This window comes from Triturus cristatus, chromosome 9, assembly GCF_964204655.1.
Source record: "Triturus cristatus chromosome 9, aTriCri1.1, whole genome shotgun sequence".
Taxonomy (NCBI): domain Eukaryota; kingdom Metazoa; phylum Chordata; class Amphibia; order Caudata; family Salamandridae; genus Triturus; species Triturus cristatus.
The window spans coordinates 1,019,953,643-1,019,977,045 of record NC_140592.1 but is presented as its reverse complement, the minus strand read 5'-3'; the positions used below and the strand labels follow the sequence as shown (position 1 = coordinate 1,019,977,045).

Genomic DNA, 23,403 nt, shown 5'->3' with positions numbered 1-23,403 from the left:
ATGTATATATATGTATGTGTGTATGTATATATATATGTGTGTATGTATGTATGTATGTGTGTGTATGTGTATATATATGTGTGTGTATATATATATGTGTGTGTATATATATATATGTGTGTATGTATGTGTATATGTATGTGTGTATACATATGTATGTGTGTGTGTATGTGTGTATATGTATGTGTGTGTATATATATATGTATGTGTGTATATATGTGTGTGTATTGTATTGTAATTGCATTTATATAGGGCTTACTACTCCTGACGAGGCGTCAAAGCGCTTTTTCACCGAGTAGCAACCTACACCGGAATTCATAAAGGATTAGTGTTGAATTAGTATCGTGAAATATGAAAGTAATCTGAGTGGTGGATATGTTAGTCAGTTATTTGGATTGAGAAGGATAGCGGAGGAATAGAAGTGGGAAAAAGGTTTGCATTTATATAGGGCTTGTTACCCCTGATGGGGTGTTGGAGCGCTTTTTTGGCGAGTAGCACGCTACTCTGTAACCCATAAAGGATTAGTGTTGAATCAGTATAGTGAAATATGAAAGGAATTTGAGTGGTGGATATGTTAGTCAGTTATTTGGATTGAGAAGGGTAGCGGAGGGATAGGAGAGGGAAAAAGTTTTGCATTAATATAGTGCTTACTACCCCTGATGAGTTGTTGAAGTGCTTTTTCGGCGAGTAGCATGCTACTCTGGGACCTGTAGAGGATTAGTGGTGAATCAGTATAGTGAAATATGAATTTGAGAAGTGGACATGTTAGCCTGTTATTTGGTTTGAAAGGATAGTGTAGGGCTAGAAAAGTGAAGTATTTAGATTGTATTTAGTTTTTGGTTTGTTTTGGAGGTCATAGCAGTAGGAGGAGGTTTGGGATGAATAAAAAGGGATGTGGAGGGGAAGAATCAGAGGGAAGAGTTTAGAAAGGCTTGTTTTGGGGAATTGGTATAGTAAAAGATGTGTCAGATGATGCAAGGAAGGTTCGAGTTGGGGAGAGTCTTAGAAGGGGTTATTTTGGGGATCATAGTAGCGGTTTGGGGTGAATGAGAGAGTGAATTAGAGGATATATTGATAGAGATATTGGGTGAGAAACAGGGTAGTGCATTAGAAAGAGTAGTAGAAACAGGTTTGAGATGAGTCAGAGAGTTGAGATAGAAGATATATTTAGAGAGGTATAGGTTGAGAATAGGGTAGTGCATTGGATATGCTGAATTAGAAGAAAGTAATAAATATATAGATCCATATGTACATGGAAGGTATATAGCTGCATAAAGGAAGGAAGGTTATATAGATTAAAGATATTGATAGAGGTATAGGGTGAGAAATAGGGTAGTGCATTTGAAAGAGTAGTAGATAGAGGTTTGAGATGATGACTCAGAGAGTTGAGGTAGAGGATATATTGAGAGAGGTATAGGGTGAGAAATAGAGTAGTGCATTGTATGCTTTTTTTAGTAGAAAAGTAATAAATATATAGATCCAAGTACATGGAAGGTATATAGATGTATAAAGTAGGTAAATATATATGTAGATTAAAGATGCATTAGATAAACTCAGGTTTTCAAGTGTTGTATTTATTTTTAAAAACATAATTATTCTACATGGTTATGGAAAGCAATACACATATATATAATACAAATGAATGCTTATATAAAAAGAGTGATAAGCTGTATATTTCTGATTACGTATGGTGCTTATGTAGAGAGGAGCCAATTCTTGAGTAGTTTTCTGAAGATAATGTGGTTCTCCGTGGATCTTATGTTGGGGGGTAAAGAGTTCCATAGTTTGGCAGATTGAGCAGAGAAGGATGTGCCACCCATGTTTTTTTTCTTGTATCTTGGGATTTTGAGGCAAGGTGCCACTCTAGAGCGAAGGTTCCTTTGTTGAATGTGTTTGGTGATTTTATTCCTGATGAAGACCGGTACCATTCCATGTATCGCATTGTGGGTGCTAGAACGTGGATCTACTGTCAACCGGTAACCAATGCAGGGCTTTCAAGGCAGGGGGGATGTGGTCTTGTGGATTGATATGCAAAAGTAGTCTGGCAGCCGAGTTCTGAATCCGTTGTAGTCTTTTCATGGTTGTTAAAGGTGATCCGTGGAAGAAGCTATTGGAGTAATGGAGTTTGGACAGAACAAGAGAGATGGTAGCTTGGACCTTGTGTGGACAAGGTGACTTCGCTTGAGGGGGTCACCTTCCTGGAGTAGGGGCTTAGCAGCTTTGTCCTTCTGATTAGCCTGGTGGTTCTAAAGCCCTCCTGCATTGACCAGCACCCACACATGAGACAGAAGCAATAGCCAATGCCGCCTACTCTCAGATGTTCAGATCATCACCATGCTGCAAGAAACTGCGAGCAGAATGGGGCCGTGGTGATTGTAATTACATTATATACCGCTTATGACCCTGACAAGGAGCTCAAGCGCTTTACAGCGAATAGCACGCTGCTCCAGAACCGATGGTTAATGGTAAATCCAGTGGTATTGTTGGTTGGTGGAATTAGTCATGTGCGTAAGGAAAACACTTTCCATGCATTTAATCCAGTTCCTTTGTGGTAGATTAAAATGAATGCTTTCTTGGTTGGGTCATTGCCGCTCGTCCTGCTCTGAAAGCAGCCTCCTAACCGTCATACCACTGGGAAAAGCAGAGCGTGACATAATCTCCAGTTTAGCTAGTGGCCTGCTAATTTAGGGATAATGCTCATCTAGCAAAGACTGGCCTGTTCATTGTCATGTTTAGAGTTGGCATGTATTGGTTCAGTTGTGGAATTATTAAATCTCTGATCCTGCAAAGCAATTCGGGCTGTACTTTTTGCATATGTGTGTGTGTGTATGTCATTGTTATTTCTTTCTTTCTACAAGTGTGAAGCGTCAACTGTTGCCCATTGTTGAATGTATGTTCACAAGTAGGAAATTGCTTAAGTACATGTTCTGACAGTTCTTGTTGGTAGGTTTGTGTAATAAGTTGGAAGTTTTGATTTTTTAAATTGAGTTGTAAAGTTGGTGTGTTGTCAAAGGGGGTTTTCATAATTTCATAATTATTTGTATGTGCATTTTTTAACAAACCATGTACAGGCTGTTAAAGCTCTTAATGTCCTATCACGAGCATCGCACCCTTTCTAAGAAGAGCTGATATGGCATTGTTATCATATAACATGTAAAGCGCTCCGATACCTTCGGCTCTAGCTAGCGCTATATAAAACTCAAAATAATAATAATTATTTAATAATATTTATAATAAGTTTAAATATTTTTTTTTACCATACACATGTTTTTAAAACAGTCCATGCTGAGACTAGAATCCGGTATCCCAGTGCCAAAGTCAGCAGCTTTGTTTGTTATGCAGCAGGAACAGTTGCATACTTCCCCCAAAACCTGACTCATCAGATGCTGCAGAGGGCACACACGGCATTTACATCTCATTAGACCTCCCTCTTCTTTAAATAGCTCTCATTATCGTCGTATGTTGGCGTAAATCCACAGTTTGAGACTGCTGGCGCTGCAGTGATGCGGCGCATTTGTTAGAGGTGAGCAGTTCAGGGCTGGTGGTAAAGTACATTTGGCTCTAATTAACCAAAACCTTTAAAGCAACCATGTTGTTCCTGCTTAAGTTTCACATGCTTTGCTTAATCTTGCATTACATATAAGTATTTGCTTTTTCAAGGATTTTGTTACTCTTTTCACGCAGCATATCACTCTTGTCTTCGCTCCCTTATGACCTATTTCCAGGTTCTCCAGCTCCTCAGAGTCATGCAAATGGCACTAGCGCTATGCAAATACAATCACTCCACTGCAAATAAAAAGACAAAAGTAAAAAACATTGTCCTTTTCAACACCAAAAGCTTCTACTTTCACAAATGCGAGACCTATTGCATTGCAAATGCTTGTTTTTGATTTTTTTGTACTTTCTATTATAAGTATTGGGAAACTGCATTTTTGTAATCAATATGCCTGTATTATGCTATTGTTGTGACCGATATTATGTCAGTGATCCGTTTCAAAACTTTATAACTGCCCATGAAGACTGGCTTAAAACTGTAGCTGCCTTCTGAATGTGGTTCTTCTGTTGTAATTTCTCTGTGAACCGTATTCCCAAGTAGACATACTGCTTAACAGTCTTAATGAGCTCGCCATCTATGTGTGGCTTATGCTTAAAGCTAGGGTTTGGGCTCAGGACCATACCCTTTGGTTTGGTTCAATTGATGGACAGGGACTTCTTATGACAGTAGTCTACAAATCTTGTTAGTAGTCTGTGGTTTGCATTTTCTGTCTGTCAGCAATACTGTGTCATCAGCAAATAATAGTATCAGGACAGGTTTTCCAGACTATGACTGACCCCCTGCGTGAGGAGACTTGCACATACGAACTGCAGCATTGCCCTTCTTGAGCGGGTGGCTGGGTCGATGGGCAGCAGGCACTACATGGTGGCTCCCCCCTTTTGCTCCCTAGCACTGAGATACCAATTGTCCTACAAGTGTGACTAATTCACAACACTGAGAGATGACAGATGAAGCGACATGTCTGATGGTGGGAGAGGGGTGGGGAAGTTGGAGGGGAGGAGGGAGGGTAGGGGGTGTTTTGTTAACCCATTAACTGCTGACATAGACCAGAGCGAGGCCTGGCAGAGATGCTTGTGGAATTAGTCCTCCAGGTAGGGATATAGAGCATGATTATCCTAGAACTGCTGCCCAGGTAGATGGGCACAGGAACGTTGTGGGAGGCGGAGGCATCAAAAGAGAAGTTGCCCCCAAGAATATATAATACCACATGTAAACGATGTGAAGTAACCCATTGATGTATGAGCAATGATTCTGCCTAATGACGATACTGGTGGATGTGTTATAAATTAATAAAATATGTTTACAAAAAAAAAAATCAGGACAGGTTTTCCTGCCGCAACGGGACATCTAAAGGTTGTTCTAGTAGATATTCTACTACGTCATTTAAAAAAGACTAAAAAGTAAAGGAGCTAGCACATAACCTTGCTGCACACCTTCTTCTACAGGGAAAATGTTGGTACACTCGCTTTCCATTACGTACCTGACCCTGGCAATGTTATCAATGTGAAGCGCCAATATTGCCTGCAGAAGGGTAGAATCAGCCCCTTCTCCCGATCTACTAGGTCAAAGGCAGCCTTCAAGTGCATGAAAATTGGGTATAAACAACATTTTCTTTTGGTTATATACTTGTACAAAATCATATCTAATTATACTGCTTGATCTATATTACCCACCTGTGCTCTAAAGCCAGCTGGGGCGTCTGTTAAACTATTCTGCTTATCCACCCAGCCTTGCAACCTATTCACTTGGACTTTCCCAAGGATGTTTCCCGTCCCCATCTAGAAGGGAGATTGGACGGTAGTTGGAGGGACTGCCTTGATCGCCCTTCTTTTTTTTTATGTTTGAAATGCTTTATTGAAGAAAAAGTATAGTGAACAACAAAATACAGATCATATAATGAACATTGTCATACAGAATCAAAAAGAGAAAAAATAGAGGATCATCATGAATTAAATATAAGAAACCTGAGGGAAAATTAAATTAAAAAGCATTTTGTAAAATTTTAAAGGCAACCAGGGGGAAAAGGGGAGAAGAGGAGAAAATAGGAGGAGAAGGGAGGGAAGGGAAAGGAGAAAGAGAAAGGTAAATATGAGGCGTTAGGAGAAGAATAGATAAAGAGATCAGAGAGAAGGTAGGTAGAATAGAAAGAGCAAACAAGCCAAGGGTAGGGAATAATTGGAAGGCAGGAAAGAGAAATGCGAATGTAAAATATATAAGAAGGGTAGAGACAGAAGAAGAAGAAGAAGAAGAAGGACAGAGAAAGAGTCACTTATGGGGGTTTGAAATTCTCAGAGGATAAAGGAGAGATAGATTTCGATTTCAGAGCCATGCGGTCAAGATATGCTGTGAGAGGCAACCAAAATAAATCTCTGTTGAGGGTAGGAGTGGAGGCAGCAGCAAAACGAACATCAAGCCTGTGATAGTGACAGAGAGAATTCCACCAACAATGTATAGAGAGCTTAGAGAGATCCTTCCAATTAGAAGAAATATGTTGGAAAGCCAGAGCCAACATAAGATCTAATAGACCAGAGGAGCGAGAAGGAATATCAAGAGTATCAGAGATACTACCTAGAAAAAGAAGAGGGATAGAGTATGGAATAGAGATAGAAAATAGACGAGAGATATGAGACCACACCTGATCCCAAAGTGCGAGAACAGAAGGGCAGAGAAAAAGTAAATGAAAAAGATCAGCATTAGGGGCAGAGCAGGTCCAGCAGGTGGAGTCTTTATCAGGAGAAAAACGAGAAATAGAAACAGGAGAGAGATAAAGTCTATGATATAGAAAGAACATAGATTGAGTAAGTGAGGCGGAACGGGAAATTTTTAAGGACCTGACCCAGACTTTGTCCCAAATAGCTATAGACCAGTCACAGCCCAAATCAAGCTCCCAAGCAAGTTCCAATTTAGATTTCGGGCGGGTCGGATTGGGGGAGGAGAAGAATTTATAAATAAGAGAGGCTTTAGGAAGAGTAGACAGGATCTGAAGGAGTGGGGAATGGGATACGGAAGAGGATGATAAGGGGAGTGAATAATAAACATCAAGTATGATGGCCATGAGGACAGTGAATCTGCGGAAAAAAGACTGGGGACAGTGAAACAGAAGTCGGAATCGAGGAAAAGAACATGGGAGAAAACCATCGAAAAGTTGGTTAACCCACATCAGACCCTTTGATCTCCACACAGTCCAACAAATAGGACGATTATTGAGGAGAATAAGCGAATTGTACCAGATAGGAGAGGCCAAAAAGGATTCGCGAGATACCGGGTCAGGACGGACCAGAGCATGTAGGAGAGAAGCAGTGTGCTTGAATAGGGGTAGAGGAGTGGTTAAGTTCTTAGCGGAGAAATGCACAATTTCAGATAGGGAGAAAGGAGAGAGGAGTGAGCGTTCAATAGAGAGCCAAAGGGGAGCAAGAGGGGAGGGTGCAAGAACAAGCCAATTAGAAGCCTGACGGAGAGAAAAAGATTTATGATAGAGACGGAAATCCGGAAAGTTGACTCCGCCATTGGATTTCGGTTTACGAAGAGCAACTAGAGCAACTCTCGATTTTTTTATGGTTCCAGAGAAATTTAGAGAGACAGGAGTCAATGCGTTTGAAATAGATATCAGGGATATGAATGGGGAGCATGGAAAGGATGTATATAAGAATGGGAGATATCATCATTTTGATCGAGTCCAACCGACCCCACCATGAGAGAAAGAGAGCATTCCAAGAAGAGAACAACTTATCAATACGGGATAATACAGCAGACATGTTCAACCGAATAGATGAAGAAATGGAGTTAGAGAACCAAATTCCAAGGTACTTAATTTTAGAGGAGTTCCATGCAAAACCAGTGGTCGAAAACTGATGGGGGAGACAAAATTTAGTAAGGGGAAGAATCTCAGTTTTATCAGAGTTAATCTTGTAACCAGAAACTTGGGTAAAGGAATTAAACTCAAGTAGTAAGGCCGGAATGGATTGGTCAGGGTCAGAAATAAACAAAAGGATGTCGTCTGCATACGCAGAGAGTTTCAAATGAGACTTGTCATAAGGGAAGCCGAAATAGATATGTTATTTCTAATAGAGGTAAGGAATGGTTCTAAGGCTAGAACAAAAAGTAGAGGGGACAAGGGGCAACCCTGACAGACACCGCGCTGTAGGGGAAAATAGGGGGATAGATGACCATTAACTAAAACAGATGCTTTAGGGAAGGAATAAAGTAAAGAAACAAGAGAAATAAAATTAGTACCAAAACCGTGCCAACGCAGGGAGGCAAATAGAAAGGACCAATCTACCCTATCGAAAGCCTTCACAGCATCAACCGAGATGGCCGCTAAAGAAATGCTGAGAGAAGGTACCTTATTGAGAACATTGAGAAAAAGGCGGGAATTATCCGAGGTGAGCCTGCCCTTTACGAATCCGCATTGTTCCTTACCTATGAGATGTGGGAGAAAAGGGTCTAAGCGCCGGGCCAGAAGTTTAGCAAATAATTTATAGTCTACATTAACAAGGGATATTGGGCGATAATTCTTACAGAATTGGGGGTCGCGACCCTCCTTAGGTATTAGGCAGATCGTGGCCTCGTGAAAGGTACCGGCAGCTGTACCAGAAGTAAAGAAGGATTGGAAGAGGGAGAGAAGTTTAGGAAGCAGAAGATCTGAGAAATGTAGGTAGAATTCCACAGAGAAACCGTCCGGACCCGGAGATTTACCTTTGGTTAGAGATGTTAAGGCGCTATCCAGCTCGGTAATAGAAAGGTCAAGTTCAAGATCAGGGAAGTTAAGATGAGAAGTGGAGGGGGCAGGGATTTTATCCAAGTAGGATTGAATAAGAGCAGTCGAAGGGGGGGACTCAGGAGTATAAAGAGATTGGTAGAATTGTTGAAATTGGGCGAGAATATCTTGCTCCTTATGCAAGAGAAGATTATCGGTAGAATATATAGAATCAATCAGGTTACGCTCCTTGCGAGATTTAAGGTAATTGGCCAAGAGTTTACCTGATTTGTTGCGGCCTCCGTAATAGCGGGCGCTGCTGCGAAGTAATATTGAGGAAGCGTTATCGGTGGTGATTTTGTTAAAATCGATTTTGGCGCGTATAAGGTCTGGTAAAACCGTTTTAGTAGAAGAGGTGTAGAATTTATGCTCCAGGGATTTAATATGGGAGAGAAGGTCTTTCTGTTTCTTAAGGTAAGATTTCTTTTTCTTTGAGACAAAGTCAATCACAAAACCGCGAGCGGTAGCCTTAAAAGAGTCCCAAATAACGTGAGGGGGCAAGGAGGGATCAGAATTGAGTAGAAAAAATTCGGTAGCAAAGGAAAGAAAAGAAGAGGAAAAGAGGGGATCTAGAAGAAGAGAGTTATTGAAACGCCAGCGGGAGGATTTGGGATGAGGAGGAAGAAGATCAAGAACTGTGACAATGGGAGCATGGTCTGAAATAACTATCGGCTCAATAGATGAGGAAAGAAGATTTTGAGAAAGAGACTGAGAAAGGAAGATGTAGTCAATCCGAGAGAAAGAGGCATGAGGAGGTGAAAAGAAGGAATAGTCCAAAGAATCAGGATGGGACAGTCTCCACGAGTCAAGAATGTGAGATTTAGAAATAGTGTCAAGGAATTGTGTATGTGATTTGTGTGGGGTAAAGCGGGCAGAGGATTTGCGATCAAGAAACGGGTCAACAATTTGATTACAATCCCCCCCCAAAATGAACAGGGAATCACTGTATTGAAAACACTTAGAAGTTATTAGAGGCCAAAAATTACAATCAGGATGAGTGGGGCCATATACATTAAAAACAGTCAAGGATACAGAATTGATTAACAGCTTAACTAAGACCCAACGACCCTCAGTATCATTATCTTGAGAGAGAACTTTACATTTGAGCTTCTTGTGACACAGAATGGCCACACCATTCTTTTTATTAGATGTAGGAGAAAATAAAACCGTTCCCACCCAGCCTCTCTTTAATTTAAGAGACTCCGCCTCAGAGAGGTGAGTCTCTTGTAAAAGAACTAAATCAGGAGTATAAGAGGCTAGATGGGAAAGCACTCTCTGTCGTTTAATAGGGCTAACAAAACCTTTCACATTCCATGAGATAACTTTGAATTAAATAATAATAAAATGTGCAAGAAACAGAGAAAAGGCATAAAACCATAAACGCCATAAAGGACAATACCAAGTGAGTAAGAGAAAAGGGCAAGACAAAAGAAAGTCAGGAGATGCAGTAAGAGAAGAACAAAGGAAAAGGAAAGAGAGGAAAAGGGAGGGAAAGAGAAGTAGAAGAAGAGACAGTACATATCCAATACGGATGACTGAGGAAAACATACCTGAAGGGGGAAGGGAGATGACAAGATGACGACGGTGGGGTATGGGAGGATTCGACAAGAACGGCCTCCTAAGCCGGAGAGCAACACACCGCACCAGGACGGAATATGAGGAAGACGAATCATATGATACGAGGAGGAATACAAGAGGATTTCTAGGGGAGGGAAAAAGAAACGTGTTATGCAGAAGTCATGGTGAGGTAAACCGTACAAAAACAGATATCATATACAAAATAAAACAAAAACCCAAACAACAACCATTACATAATCACATCAAGCAGACGAAGAATCAGACCAAGGAGGGAAAAAATTCCAGCAAGAACCTGTAGGGAGAAAAAACCAAGCAGATAAGTGATCAACCAGTAGGGGGATTGGATGTGTCCATGCCAGCATTGGTTTGAATGTGAATAAAATTCTTAAGTTCAGCCGGATCTTGGAAAGTCCAGGTGTTGTTTTGATGAGTCACCTTGAAGGTACAGGGGTGAAAGAGGCCATATCTAGCTCCAATAGAGCGCAGAGGAGCACGAAGAGATAGGAATTCTTTTCTTCTGGCAGCAGTGACATTAGAGACATCCTGAGAGAGAAAAACTCTCTGACCCATCCAGGACACTTGGCGCTTCGCTCGAGCTGTAGATAGTACCAGAAGGAGATCAGTAAATTTGAGGAAGAGGATGATGACCCCTCGCGGTTTGGTTGAAGAGGAGGAGCGAGGGCCAAGTCTATGGGCACGTTGGATACTGAGAGAGGTAGTAGCGGGAAGGTCTAGGAGTTTCAGGAGAAAAGAGGAGAAAAACGTGACAGGATCATCTCCTTCCAGGGATTCCGGTAGGCCGTAAATGCGTAGGTTGTTCCTCCTGTTCCTGTTCTCCAAGTCTTCAGTGTGTTGTTGAAGGGCGAGAAGAGATTTTTCCAGAGAGGAAATGCGTTGAGAGTTTGACTGAATTTCTGGAACCTGCTGCTCCACAGAAGAAACACGAGCCTCCATAGTTGACCATTTAGCCTCAAAAAGCTGCATCTTGGTATTAGTCTCCTCCACGAACGGGCGCAGAGCACGAATCTCCTCAAGTATCAACTCCATAGATATAGGGGGTGGAGATGACTCGGATGGAGGAGGAGAGGAGTCCTGCTTCAAGCGCTTAGGCAAGGAGGCAGGAGGAGAAGACTTGCTGGAGGTAAGTTGTGATGGAGAAGAACGGATGGAGGATGTTGTCGCCATTTGATCCGTAGAAGGAGGATGAGGAGAATGGCCTGTTGATGAGGAAGAGGCGGAGGAAGGCGGAGTCTTCGAGGGCACAAAGACAAACTTTGGTTTGCGTAGCTTGCCCATAGAAGCCTAAATGTGCCTGTGGCAGGAAGACAAAGAAGCAAGCCAGCAACCTGCACTCAGAAAGCAGAGAATGTCAATATGTCTGGTATGAGGAGCCCAGCGATCAGCAGAAGTATTGAAGGAGACCAGAAAAAACCATGAAGGAATCGTGGGTTCAGAGGTAATGGCAGCAGATGCCAAAGAGTGTTTCCAGTAATAACAAGGAGGTCACCAGTGGGCGCGAACGCCATGCGCACTAAGACTTGGTGAACATAATTGCAACAAAAAGGAAGCAGCACAAAGACGGAAAAATGATGGTATGAGTCTTACGCCTTGAAGCTGAAGTAAATTATCATTGAAGAGCACAGCGCATGTGGTAGGCTGCGAGGGGAGCGTGAAGGCAGAGGTCTCACAGGACGGAACGTCAACATGAGGAGTAAGCATGAAGCATAGCTCATTAACAGGGCGCAAAACACAAAGAAGAGGTCCTTAGTTGCCTAGAGTAAAGTCCAGTGACTGAAGGGAGAGTAGGAAAAGCATGTCTGTAATCACCTCAGCGACGCGCGGACATCGCGCATATTACAAAATGGCGGTCGCGCTGAGGGACTTACATCGATAGACATGAATGGGCGAATAAGTGCAGGAAAACGAAGTCTGGCGATCACATCTTCAGCACGAAGTCATCCGCTTACAGGAGCCACAAGAAATCTGCCGAAATGATCGCGGATACCGGCAAAAAGATGAAAAGTCCGCCGCGGTACGGGAGAGCTCCGGTCTCAGGCGGCCATCTTGTTCGGCGTCCAAGCCACGCCCCCCGATCGCCCTTCTTAAATATGGGTACTAAAATGCAGTAACACCAAGAGGCTGGGACGTTTTTAGTAGCTAGAGATGAATTGAATACATTGGCAAGAACTCTAGCCCGCAGGTGGGGATACTCCTGGTACGTATCAGTAAGTAGGAGGTTGGGACCTGGTGCTTTGTCTTTCTTCATGCTTCTCAGTGCTTGTTCCGCTTCTGGTAGCAAGATTTTAATTGCAATATGATCCTTATAAACGTTCTCTCTAACTAGCTGGGAATCAGAAGCACTGATGGCCTCGACTCTATGCAATGCACTTTACAGTACTTTACTCAGGCCTCTGGGCCAATATGACAATCCAGTATATTAGCTGCCCCTTTCTCCACACAGGTGACAACTTGGTGTTTTTCTTGAGAGAGCGCTCTCTCTATTCTGGTAAAAGGATGTCTTGCAGCACCATTCTCAGTATTTAAGAGGTGTTTATACTCTTGTCTGCAACTTAGAAAATGTGCTTTGTTCTGCAAATTACAATGTCAATGGCACAGTATCAGGTCTTGTGAGACAGCTTTCCGAGTAAAAACATCCAGCAACCAATGAGACAAGCAGTCTTAACCCCTACTGGCTTTGACCACCATGGAGTTGTATGCCAACAGTATATTGGCACTGCTATCAATCGGAGTATTCAAGATTATGGTTCCATATTTTGTCATTATGTTTTAAAGGATTGGAATTGTACTCTATTTCTCTTTATTCCACCTTATTCTCTTCCTGCCATTAGTTGGAACGACCCCAGGGCTGTAGTTCACCTTACTAAGCATGCCAATCTTAGTGCCCCTCATGGGGCTCAGTTTTATGCATAATACTACGGGTCTTGATCAGTCTCGACTCTTCTAATAACCGCCAGGTAATGAACACTTTCCCAGTGTTTAATATGGATTATAGTATAATCTATTAATGATGATTTTCTGCCATTGTCATATGTGGGTTTGACAGAACAATCCGAGGGCCTGTTGGTGGCTTATCAAAAATTCTGAAAAGACTTCACCCATCTTTGTTGGTTTGAGAGGACTCATAATTGGCTTATGCATACATAGGCAATAATCTTCCATCAATACCTCTCTATTGGCAATGATGTCAGTTGCCTGCGTGTGAAAGCCACCACATATCAGTATCAAGTGCTTACCCCTTTTGTTCAGTATAGGCAACAAAATTCCCTCAGATTTGCTGAACCTCAGTGGACCAACCAGGTGGGACATAGACGTTCAAAATATCGACCACCTCAAATTCTAAAACAGTAATGAAAACCTTCTCATGCAAAACATTGGGAGAGAGGTGCATAACCCAAGCTGCTTTATCTTACAATTCAACTTGCAAGACACCCATATTGAGAGGCCCTTGATTGGCACCCCTTACTAGAGCGTTTTGCCAATATACTTATTTCTAAGAAACCATAGTTTCCGGCTAGGGCCCATGTTTCTTGAAAGCAGCATATAGCATGTTGAGCTATAAACTGTAACCAATTCTGATTCTCGAATTTGCAAGCCAGACACGCAGTTTTCAGGAATAAAATGTACCAACAGTCTTTGTTAATGCTGTTAGCTTTGTTAGCTCTAGCTACCCCATACAAACGTTTCACAGCAGTAGGCGATGATGTGTTCCTCAATAATCAATTGGACTCCTCTCTTATCATGGATCTACTGCTACATGCCAGAGCTGTCGCTATCCGTATCCAGTCTTGATAATCTGGCTCAGTCACCATTTCTCTAGAATTTGGAAGCTTGATTACCCTTGAGTTCTCATTTGTTGTAATACACAGGATATCATAGGTACTAACTTTAGATCACAGCTGATTACGCTTTTCTGGACTCCTAATAGGGCAATAAATGGTGGAACTTGACATCCCGGTAAACACTTTCTGGGACCGGTTTTGCCACAGTGGTACTTTCTTCCTATGATCTATGTAGTAACACTGGAGAGTGTCAACTCCTATTACAAATAAGTTGTCAAGATAATTTAGTGCTAGCCTGGTTATGCTTGTTGCTGTGAACTCCACTTTGGACATTTGGATGTTGCCAACTCCCAGTTCAGGTCCAGATTGTTGTTCAACCAGCTTTACTCTCCCTCCTGAAGACACCACCCTTAGCTCTGGGATCACATAGAAAATAGCCTTGACCTATTCAGGGGATTTGTAGACCCACCATCTGGAAAGAGAACGATACATACCAAGAAGCAGGTGTTTTTTTAAATTATATTTTTTTAGCAATTGTGACAGCTTTATCCAGCCAGGGGGCACTACTCACTGTAAATGTAAATGTAAATGTAAATGTGCAGATATTTATATAGCGCAAATCACCAACCGGTCTCTAAGCGCTTGCTTAGGGAACCCGTCCTGGTATTCCCCTGTGAGATAACCCAGCAGGGCATCCACAAGGTGAAAGCCAGGCATCCCACCGCGAGGGGCCATTGTGGAGATTAAGCAAGCTATTGCCCAGAGTCGCAGAGTGTGAACCCATGAATCGAGTATGCACTGGAGCGAGAATTATCGAGTCCATGGACAATTTATGGACTCAAGACCCAGCCGAGCCGGGAATTGAACCCTGGTCCCGGGCTGACCTCTGCTTCCAGGTCTGCCTACGCTAACCAGTGAGCCACACTGTTTTGTCCTTGACTTTTCTTCCTGTCCCCAAGAATGGTAGAGCTAATGTATTTAGACTTTGGGCAGCCCCTGGTACTTCAGGGGGCCTAGTGCCACTGCCCTCATTCTGAGTGGCTCCAGGACTCTCAATCAGAAGCATCGTGCTACTAGGTTCAGGTGGGATTCCAGCCTCTAGTCCCATATTCCCATTTCTCCTGAGGTGATGTTTCTTCTTCAGCAACATTTTCTTGGGCAGTATTGGATGTTTTAACACTTCCTTGTGGTCGTCGGATTTTGCCATCCCACTGTACAGTTTTGGTGCTCTCAGATCCCTTTGTGGCCTTTGACCGGAAAATGGGATAGTTGGGTAATCAATGCCTTGGCACCCATGCTCTCAGTGGCGTCCGATCTCGTAGAACTGCTGGAGTCAGTTCTGTTTTTGTACCCATTCGAGTCAGAAAATAGCCACTTTAATAAGAATGCAGGGTAACTTTGCTCTTTCCCTGGCTTCTTCCTGTATTTTTCCTTCTTTCTATTACTCTCAATTCCTTTGACTTTGCTTGCACCACTCCCAGAAGTTACACTACTCCTCTTGATGCATGCTACAGCTTTGCTCATCCCCGCTATAATACTCCTTGGCTTGGGCAATCTCTCCGCCTAGGGATGTTTTCCATCAATAGGAGTATTGATGACAAGAATCTATGCAGGGAATTCATAGCTTACGAAGTGATGAAATCTTGGGAATTTTCCAGCTTAAGAGTAGTACTCTCAATATAATTATTAACCGGGATACTCAGAAAGATCAAGTCATGTGGTTGAGAGCCCCCTATGTTATGTTATCTTATTGAGATTTATAAAGCGCTAACAGAACCCCCAAGAGGATCTCTCTGCGCTCTTGCACGTTAAAACAGGAAAGCAATTGCAAAGAGGAGGTTATGCTGCTTTCTATTGGGAAATGATTTTGCTAGCCAGAGGCTTTTAGTGCTATATCTCCTTCTGTTTTACCAACCCCTTCGTTAGTAATTTTTCTAAGGTTCATTACATTTATAGGCACATCTAGAAGGGTGTAGTCGAAAAATAGTTGGGAGTTGGCCCTCAGAGATTCTTTGCATGGGGGTACGTGATGTTCATGTCTCATGAATTTCTCAGTCTGAAAGAATACGCTTAGTGGAGTTAGTGATCAGGGATTCACCTTCTACACCAAGCAGCTTTGGAGCACAAGAATTGGCTGACTCTGCTTGCTCGGCCACTTGAGCAGCCAGTGATTTGTAAGAACCAAACAGTTAGTCTCGGCCCCCTGCTTCTGTTTCCGTTTTGACATCCTCTTGTTTTTGTCAGTACATTTCAGTTCCTTCTCTCTACCATTGCCTTTATCGGTAGGATTAGTTTTACCTTTGGTTCGGATCACCCTCAAACTACCAGATAGACTTCTGCCCAAGATTTGGTTGACTGGAACTACATCGGTGTTGAGGGTAGGTACTGCTTTCTTCCCAATCGTCTGAAAGAAGCTTGTTATTAGCTTAGGGGTGATATTAGAAGCTACTGTGACTTCAGCTGTAGGCTCTGGAGCATTCATGGTCAGTGATCAGGTGGCCACATACAAAGAAAATACTAGTACCCTGCACACGCTGACAGTATATAGACAGTTAGCAATAATGTAAATGACAGCTGTCTTCTTTAGTTCCGTAGTTATTTTATTTTTCTCTCTTCTCTTCAATTAGTTCTTAACGTTCCTAGCCAACACCTGTTTTGTAGCATAACAGGGGATGAACCCGCGACTTCTTCAGGGCTAGGGAAGTATACAAATACAATGGTTGTGATATATTTCATATATATGTGTACACCCTAATGGTATTATGAAAATTGCGTATTCAGATCATAGTGTGCTTTGTGGAAAATCATGCGCACATTTGTCATTAGATTTGTAATTGTATTGTACAAGGAAAATGGTGGATTACAAGACAGAACGTATGTTGTGCCCCCCACGCATCCATGCACCGTGAGCTAGGCACCACATGGGGCGCAAAGTGCTTTTTTGTACTGTGGCTTTAGCTGCAGTCCATTTCCTGGGCAGCAGTGCCAACCGGCACTTTCCGATCGCTTTGCTGGCAGTTACATTATAAAGGGCAGGTGGGACTGGTGACTCATTGTCTGACGGTCTGCTGCCCGATACGATGACGGTTTGACCGACCACCATCGTAATGAGGGCCTTAGTTATGTTATAAGCGACTTGTATAGCGCACGTTCACCAACAGGTCTCTTGCTGCTGGGTTAATGAGCTGTCATCTAGTCAGGTACCTAGCTATATGCCTTTGAGAAGAGCCACATTTTCAGTATCTTTCTGAAGCACATGTACATTTCTGCTAGTCTGATTGCAGTAGGGAATGAATTCGAGATCTGAGGACCTAGTACAGAAAAACATATCCCTCCCAGCCTCTTATGTGTAAAATTCAGCACCATTAGAAGGTTCATTTGGGCTGACCTAAGGTTGCATTTCGGGTAATATTTTTGAATTCTGGCAGATATTTACTTAGCGCACTTGCTGTTGGGAGATTTTGATATAATACATCCTGTTTTAAATAAAGTATGTTGAGCCATTGGAAGCCGATGTAGTTTTTTTATCAGTGGCTTAATGTGGCAGTGTCTCGGTTGTTGAAATACGATTCTTGCTGCTTAGTTTTGCGCCATTTGAGGTCTATGATTTAGATTTTATGGGAGTCCCAAGTAGGGAGCGTTTGCTTAGTCAACTCTGGATACGATTAACGCAATGATGATTTGAGTGCTTGCCACCACAGAGAAGAATCTCCTGATTTTCCTGAGTTGGAGGAAGCAAGAAGACGTTACTGTGCCTATCTGATATTTCATAGACAGATTCTCGTCAATTTGAATTCTTAGGCTCTTTATGGCGGCCCTAGGGGCTGGGGAAATACCAATCTCTTTTGACCAATAGGCAGGGTTCCAGTTCTTTATTTTGTTATTAGTTATGACGATCTCTGTCTTATCAGAGTTGAGTTTTATCTGGCTGCTGTTCATTCAATCTCTGATATATAGCATAGTGTTCTAAAAGAACTCCCTCAAGTCTGATGTCTCGTCAATTGTGAAAATCAACTGCATGTCATCGGCGTAATTATATATTTTCACCTTCTTCTGCTGAAGATTGTTTATCAAGGGGCGAATATAGATGTTAAAGAGATGAGGGGACAGAGAGGAACCTTGGGGTACTCTGCAGTTCACATGAACTTTGGCTGAGCAGTAAGGAAAAAGGCGAACTGACTGGGTGCGGTCCTAAAGAAAGGATTTCATCCAGTGTAGGCAGTCGCTTTTAGGCCTGCTGGTGGCTCAGTGGACTAATGCCTCCACTGCAGGGGCCTGTGTTCGACCTAAAGGTCACATGTCCAAATCCCGTCGGGTCCACTCAGCCTTTAATCCAACTGAGGTTGATAAAATGAGTACCATTGAGTTGGGTAACAATAAACATCTGTTATTCAGTGCCAAGATACCCAAGAGTGAACGTGCACTTTACAAATACACGTTATATTGGTGCGATTCGATCAGTCAGTCCTATGAACCACAGTATCAAATGTCACCACAGAAAGGATTGATTCAGTTGAATGAGAGGGGCAAAAAACTGCCTAGTGACGGTCGGCATAATTAGTCTCTTCTAAAAATAAACCGAGATGTTTTGCTACCTATGCCTCTAAGATTTTAGCAGGGTATGGGAGAAGGGAAATTGGTCTTGGTGTCACAATTATTTAAACATATTGTGTGAAAGTGGATATGGCACATTGCTAAACGTTGAAGTGCTGTGTGATGTATAGACAGATTCATATAGTAGGCAAAACACTGGGCTTAGTGTAGGAGAAGATCCATCCACAAAATAAGATTGATGCCACCCTTGCCATTTCTTGTGCGGTTCCATCTTTTGTGTTAGAGCAACCAGACAGGCAGAGGATTCAGCAGTAGTGAGTTCCATGTAGTCTGTCCACTCCATGGGATGGTGGCCCAAGCTAGACCTTGGATCGCAGCATGTTGTTACCTTACACACATTGGAACAATGGCTCTTCCTCCTCCTCCCAGGTGGTTTAGATTGAAATACTACCATGGTTGTAAGTTGGCCACTTTTAAACCCAAGATTAACTTGTGAGGGGGAACACTGAGTAAAACAGGCCAGTGGGGAGGGTCCTTATACCAGTCTAGCTGTGTTTACTAAGGACATGGGTGAAGAATTCCCTGAGGTGGAGCAGACGTGCTGGGACACCCATTGTGAAAGGGAGCCTTCCATACACTGATGATGGACTCGCAAATCGAGAGGGATGTAACATTTTTCTACAGAAAGCCTGTGTCCTGCATCCTGCTTTTATCATCTGATCTGCTAAGAGGGAAAATGATTTGCACTGCTTTCTAAATAACTCCTAAAGAATAAAATATACAAACAACTAGAGAGTTTTCCTTTTACTGAACAGAGCATGCCTTTAAAGTTCCAAACTGAGGACTTTGAAGTATCCAACCTTACATGACATCATTACAGATAAGCTAGGAAAGCTGCTAAGGCCAATTTTCTCAGTTGCCACCTTAATGAATCATATAACTCTGCCTGGCAGTGAAATTCTGAATCCTCTCTCTGTCCCCCTTGTGCTGTTCCTTTGTCCCATTGTTTCTGTGATGCGATAGCTACTTTTTCATCAACAAATTGAAATGCATCTATGCAGAGATAAAACATTACCAAAGCCAGTAAGAAGCAAAAGTGTAACAATCACATGCCTCTAGGTGATTTGGTACAGTGATGTTCCTCTGTTCTAGTGGCTAGGGTAAAGATAAACTAAATTAAAGGACCAACAAGGGGAACATTTACAAAAACAAAGAAATACTGTAAATACATATTTATACATTTAGAAGCCTATGCACTAAATGAAATTCATGATTTTTCTTTGATATTACAGATTCATGCAGCAAAAACATTAAATGAAGAAACAGGCGTACCAGCAATATAATGACAATCAGTTGGTATGTATTTGAACAAGAGGTTTCAAGGGGCTCTTTTAACAACAAAACAAAACGTACACATCTATACAGCGTATTGTTAGTACATATTTACATATAGTGTTTCACTGAAGATAGAAGTATGCAATCCAGTTTTAATACAAGAAAAATGATCGGAAATGTGGTGTATGAAATATATCCCAGTGATGACAAATCTATGTGAAAGTAGTGGAATGTATGTCAACGTCTGCAAATATACAAGACCACCCTCAGGACTAATAGTAGTAGGTAATTAACTCAGAGGATACCTGAAAAGGTTTCTTCCAATAGGAGGAAAGGAATAAGCTTAATTATTCTGCTACTTACAGTGTTAAAATAGGGAGAATCGTGGGATTACTTGGGGGGCCAAAACTCTAAATGCTGTTCAAGTTGCCACCTCAGCGTATAACAGTGACCTATAAGCGGAACCACAGAGTTAAACTCTGTTGTCCCGTATGTCAGTACCCAGAATAATTAAATGTATTGCTTTCCTCCTATTGGAAGAACCTTTTTTAGTTTGCCTTGCTACCAAAGCTCATAAGAGGTTATTTGGTCACCCTTCTTCCTTCTGCAGGTACATATAGGTCCCCTGGTTGCTTTTGAAAATTTGGATCAGCAAATTACTTCCGACCACAATATTAAAGTAATTTGCCTCTATTTTTTTAAAGATTAAATGTCTTAGAATCTCAAGTCTCCATGCGCTCTGGGGTGGTGGTGGTCCTTATTAAGTTGAAGGCAGGAGTAGTTTCTACTCATTGAAGAAACGTAATCTGCATGCATCAGAGGTCAACAAATACTGCCCCAAAAATGTACTTTCAGCTCTGAGTAAAATTTTAAAGCAGCTTGTAGTTAAACACAAGTACAACTATCTGAAGGAGATGGATGTGCATGATGAATGGCAATCTGGGTAGAGTGCCTGATACAGCACTAGCCCATATGGCTGTTTCCATAAGAGCCATGATAGACTAGAGTAATGCAATTGGAGTGATCCTTTTGGATTTCTGTGCATCGTTTGCTGTGGTGGACCATTCGGTTTTGAATAGGAACGTGCCCGAATTTGGAATTAAATGGGCTACTTGCTATGGTCCTAATCTCTTTTTGAAGGACCATTTACAGTACTTTATTATCTCCTCTTTCTGGTCTAAGCATGTCATTATATAATGAAGCGAGCCGAAAGTATCATCATTATCCCCGATGGTTTTAAAAAAAATATATATATTTTTTATTGGCATTTTAAGCTTCACATTCATCATATTGAGTACAAAAAACAAATAACTTTCGTTTCTTACAATAATCGTATATGTGTCAACAAAGCTCCCTTCTACCGGGTGGCAACATTTATTTTGCCATAACAAACTTAACCCCCCACCCTCTTTGCACCTCCGCCTGTAAGGTATTCGTCGCTTGCTCGTGGCTGTCACTCTGTCCGAGACCTTTACGCAGATCGCAGTGGAGTAGATTGACATCAGTAGCTACAGAGTCAATTTTATGGACCATTTAATCTCCAGTGGTGTGGATTGCCACCAATATATCTGCTGTGGATGGGGTCTGATCTATCTGTTGCCATGCCCCCTCTTCATACTAACTCGTGCTTTCTTCTGCCAGACCTTGGTTTGTGGGTAGAGGTTGAGCATAGTTTAGGATTTTGTTAGTTCGGGACGTGCGGTTTCTATATCTTTCACCATCGTGCCTGTCTGCTTACTCCAACACCTCAGGGGGAGCAGTATGTGTCACTTATCACCGCCGCCTGCTGGCTTTGTCTTTTTCCAGAGCTTTTCTGTGACCAGTGGCTGGCTCCTGGTGGCAAACAACCCCCTGGACAATACAACCCCTGTAGCCCCTCCGCAGGAGAGCAATGGTTGCTACTTACAGAGCTCCACTAGTTCTGGGAACAGGTCTCGGGGTCTCTTGCCTCGTCTACCCGTGTTACAGAGTCAGGACTCCCTGCTGTGTAAGTATGTAGTTCACCACTTCACCCTGTAAATCATTGTCGGGCGCCAGTCTCTCCACCCCCTCTGTTAGGGATATCCAGTGTGTACATCTCCACTTAATCTGATTGCGACCCTTTCAATACTTAATCCTAGAGCACTAGTCACTTTCGCTAACATGCAGCCAGTGATTACATTTAGGCCAGTCGTCCTTACTTGCTGTGTTGCAGCTCTGGGACCACTCCCCAAGTCAGGCTGGCATGCTCTGTTCTCCCCCTGCTCACTCACCGCCTATTTGGTGGGGACTGTGCCCGACACCACACCCAGCTGATCAAGGCCTGGAGGGGAGAGCCCTCGGCATCCGGCCGTCCCATGAGGCCACGCAGGGGTTTCCGGCCTCTCACTAGCAGCTATACGGCGTTCTCGTCTGCTCCCCAGCCACGGACCTGCACTTCCGTTGTCGGATTCTCCTGCACTCAGGGAAAGGGATCCCTACAGAGCAGGACTTCACTGCAAGTCAGCACGGCCTCTTCCAGCGTCCACGATCCAGGCAGGGAATGGCAGGGGAAATTGCTGTCAGTCCTCTCGCGGGGCACCACCACCACCACTGCCAGGCAGGCGCCGCAGGCCAGCTGTGGGGTAGCACAGCCCATCTTGCGTCTGGTGGTCAGTGCTGGATAGTTGTCTCAGCTTTGTATCATGGGGGTAACTCTTCCAGGATTATGACGGATTCTGGTAGTTGATGGGAGCTTTGGCAGAAAGCGTCTACTCCGCCATTTTGTGAGGCCTCACCCCCATCCCGATGTTGTTAACATCAATGTCAACCCCCTGTCCAGCCCTATTAAATGTATTGACTGTCAGGACTTATCATATGTCGTAACCCATGTGGTCTTCCTGCTGGACAAAGATGTCTCTAGCTTTGCAGTCAAGTTGAGTAATATCATCTTGACCAACCTGTAATTGATGGACTATAATTCTAGTAGAATTCTGATCAATCCTAGCCTTCCATTTGGACCATACTAAGATCTGCCATGGTAATACTTTATGGCCATCCAATATGGCTGAGCCCCCTGTTCTGCAGCTAAAGTGACATCCATGGCTGTAATTTTAGACCAGGACCTGTAAAATCAATGCAGTTGTGTGCACCTGTTTTGCATTGTTGTGTTCCCTAAGGAAAGTGCTTTCATTTCCCCCTTTAGAAACCCATGAAAAAGTCTCAATATGTCTTATGGTTGGGTTTTCTAGCCTACCAACTTGCAAGACTGTGTGTACAAAAGTTCCATTTAAGCACTCTCTCTAGAATGGAAACTTTAAAACTCTTTACCTAGTTTAGAATTCTTTTTAGGGGCTGGGGTTATTTAGGCTTGTGCGACACTGCAGCAGCATCCCACTTGGGGCGGGGGGGGGGGGGGGGGGGGGGCGGTATCTTAGAACTGGAAATCTTCTTTTTGTACACTATCTGTAAATCAAACAGGTTTACTTTAGTGGTGTGGAATGTGAAACCCTGGAACAATTTCATGCCTGTGTGCGTTATCTAATCCTACAAGAATATTTAAAATATTAAAAGGAAATTCCTCACCCACCAAATTGTGGCATTCTTAATCATTGGTGTTTCCTCTCACCCCAGTAGGATATTTCATTTTCACTTGGGTGGGCTCAACCAAATCTGGCATCTTTCAAATATACAATTTTCTGTACAATTACAGGACGTCCTGTTTTGTTTTAAAAATGGCTATGGGTATGCTCTAAATTTATTTGTTTAATGGGTACCCGAATCATGTTTAAAAAACGTAACTTAGATGCCAGTTGTGAATCCATTGGTTCCAGCATCTTAATCTTGCCAACATGTTTTAGCCGATT

At 42.7% G+C, this 23,403-nt stretch overlaps 1 protein-coding gene across 8 annotated transcripts in view; it reads left to right on the top strand.

Moving 5' to 3' along the window:
• The window catches only part of TTLL5 (tubulin tyrosine ligase like 5), a 1,306,640-nt gene that overhangs the window by 60,906 nt on the left and 1,222,331 nt on the right, over positions 1-23,403 (top strand). For all 8 annotated transcript variants that reach the window (XM_085626706.1, XM_085626705.1, XM_085626700.1 and 5 more), the window contains one exon: positions 19,537-19,600. The gene's annotated coding sequence lies outside the window, so the exon portion shown is untranslated. The remainder of the gene's footprint in view (positions 1-19,536; positions 19,601-23,403) is intronic.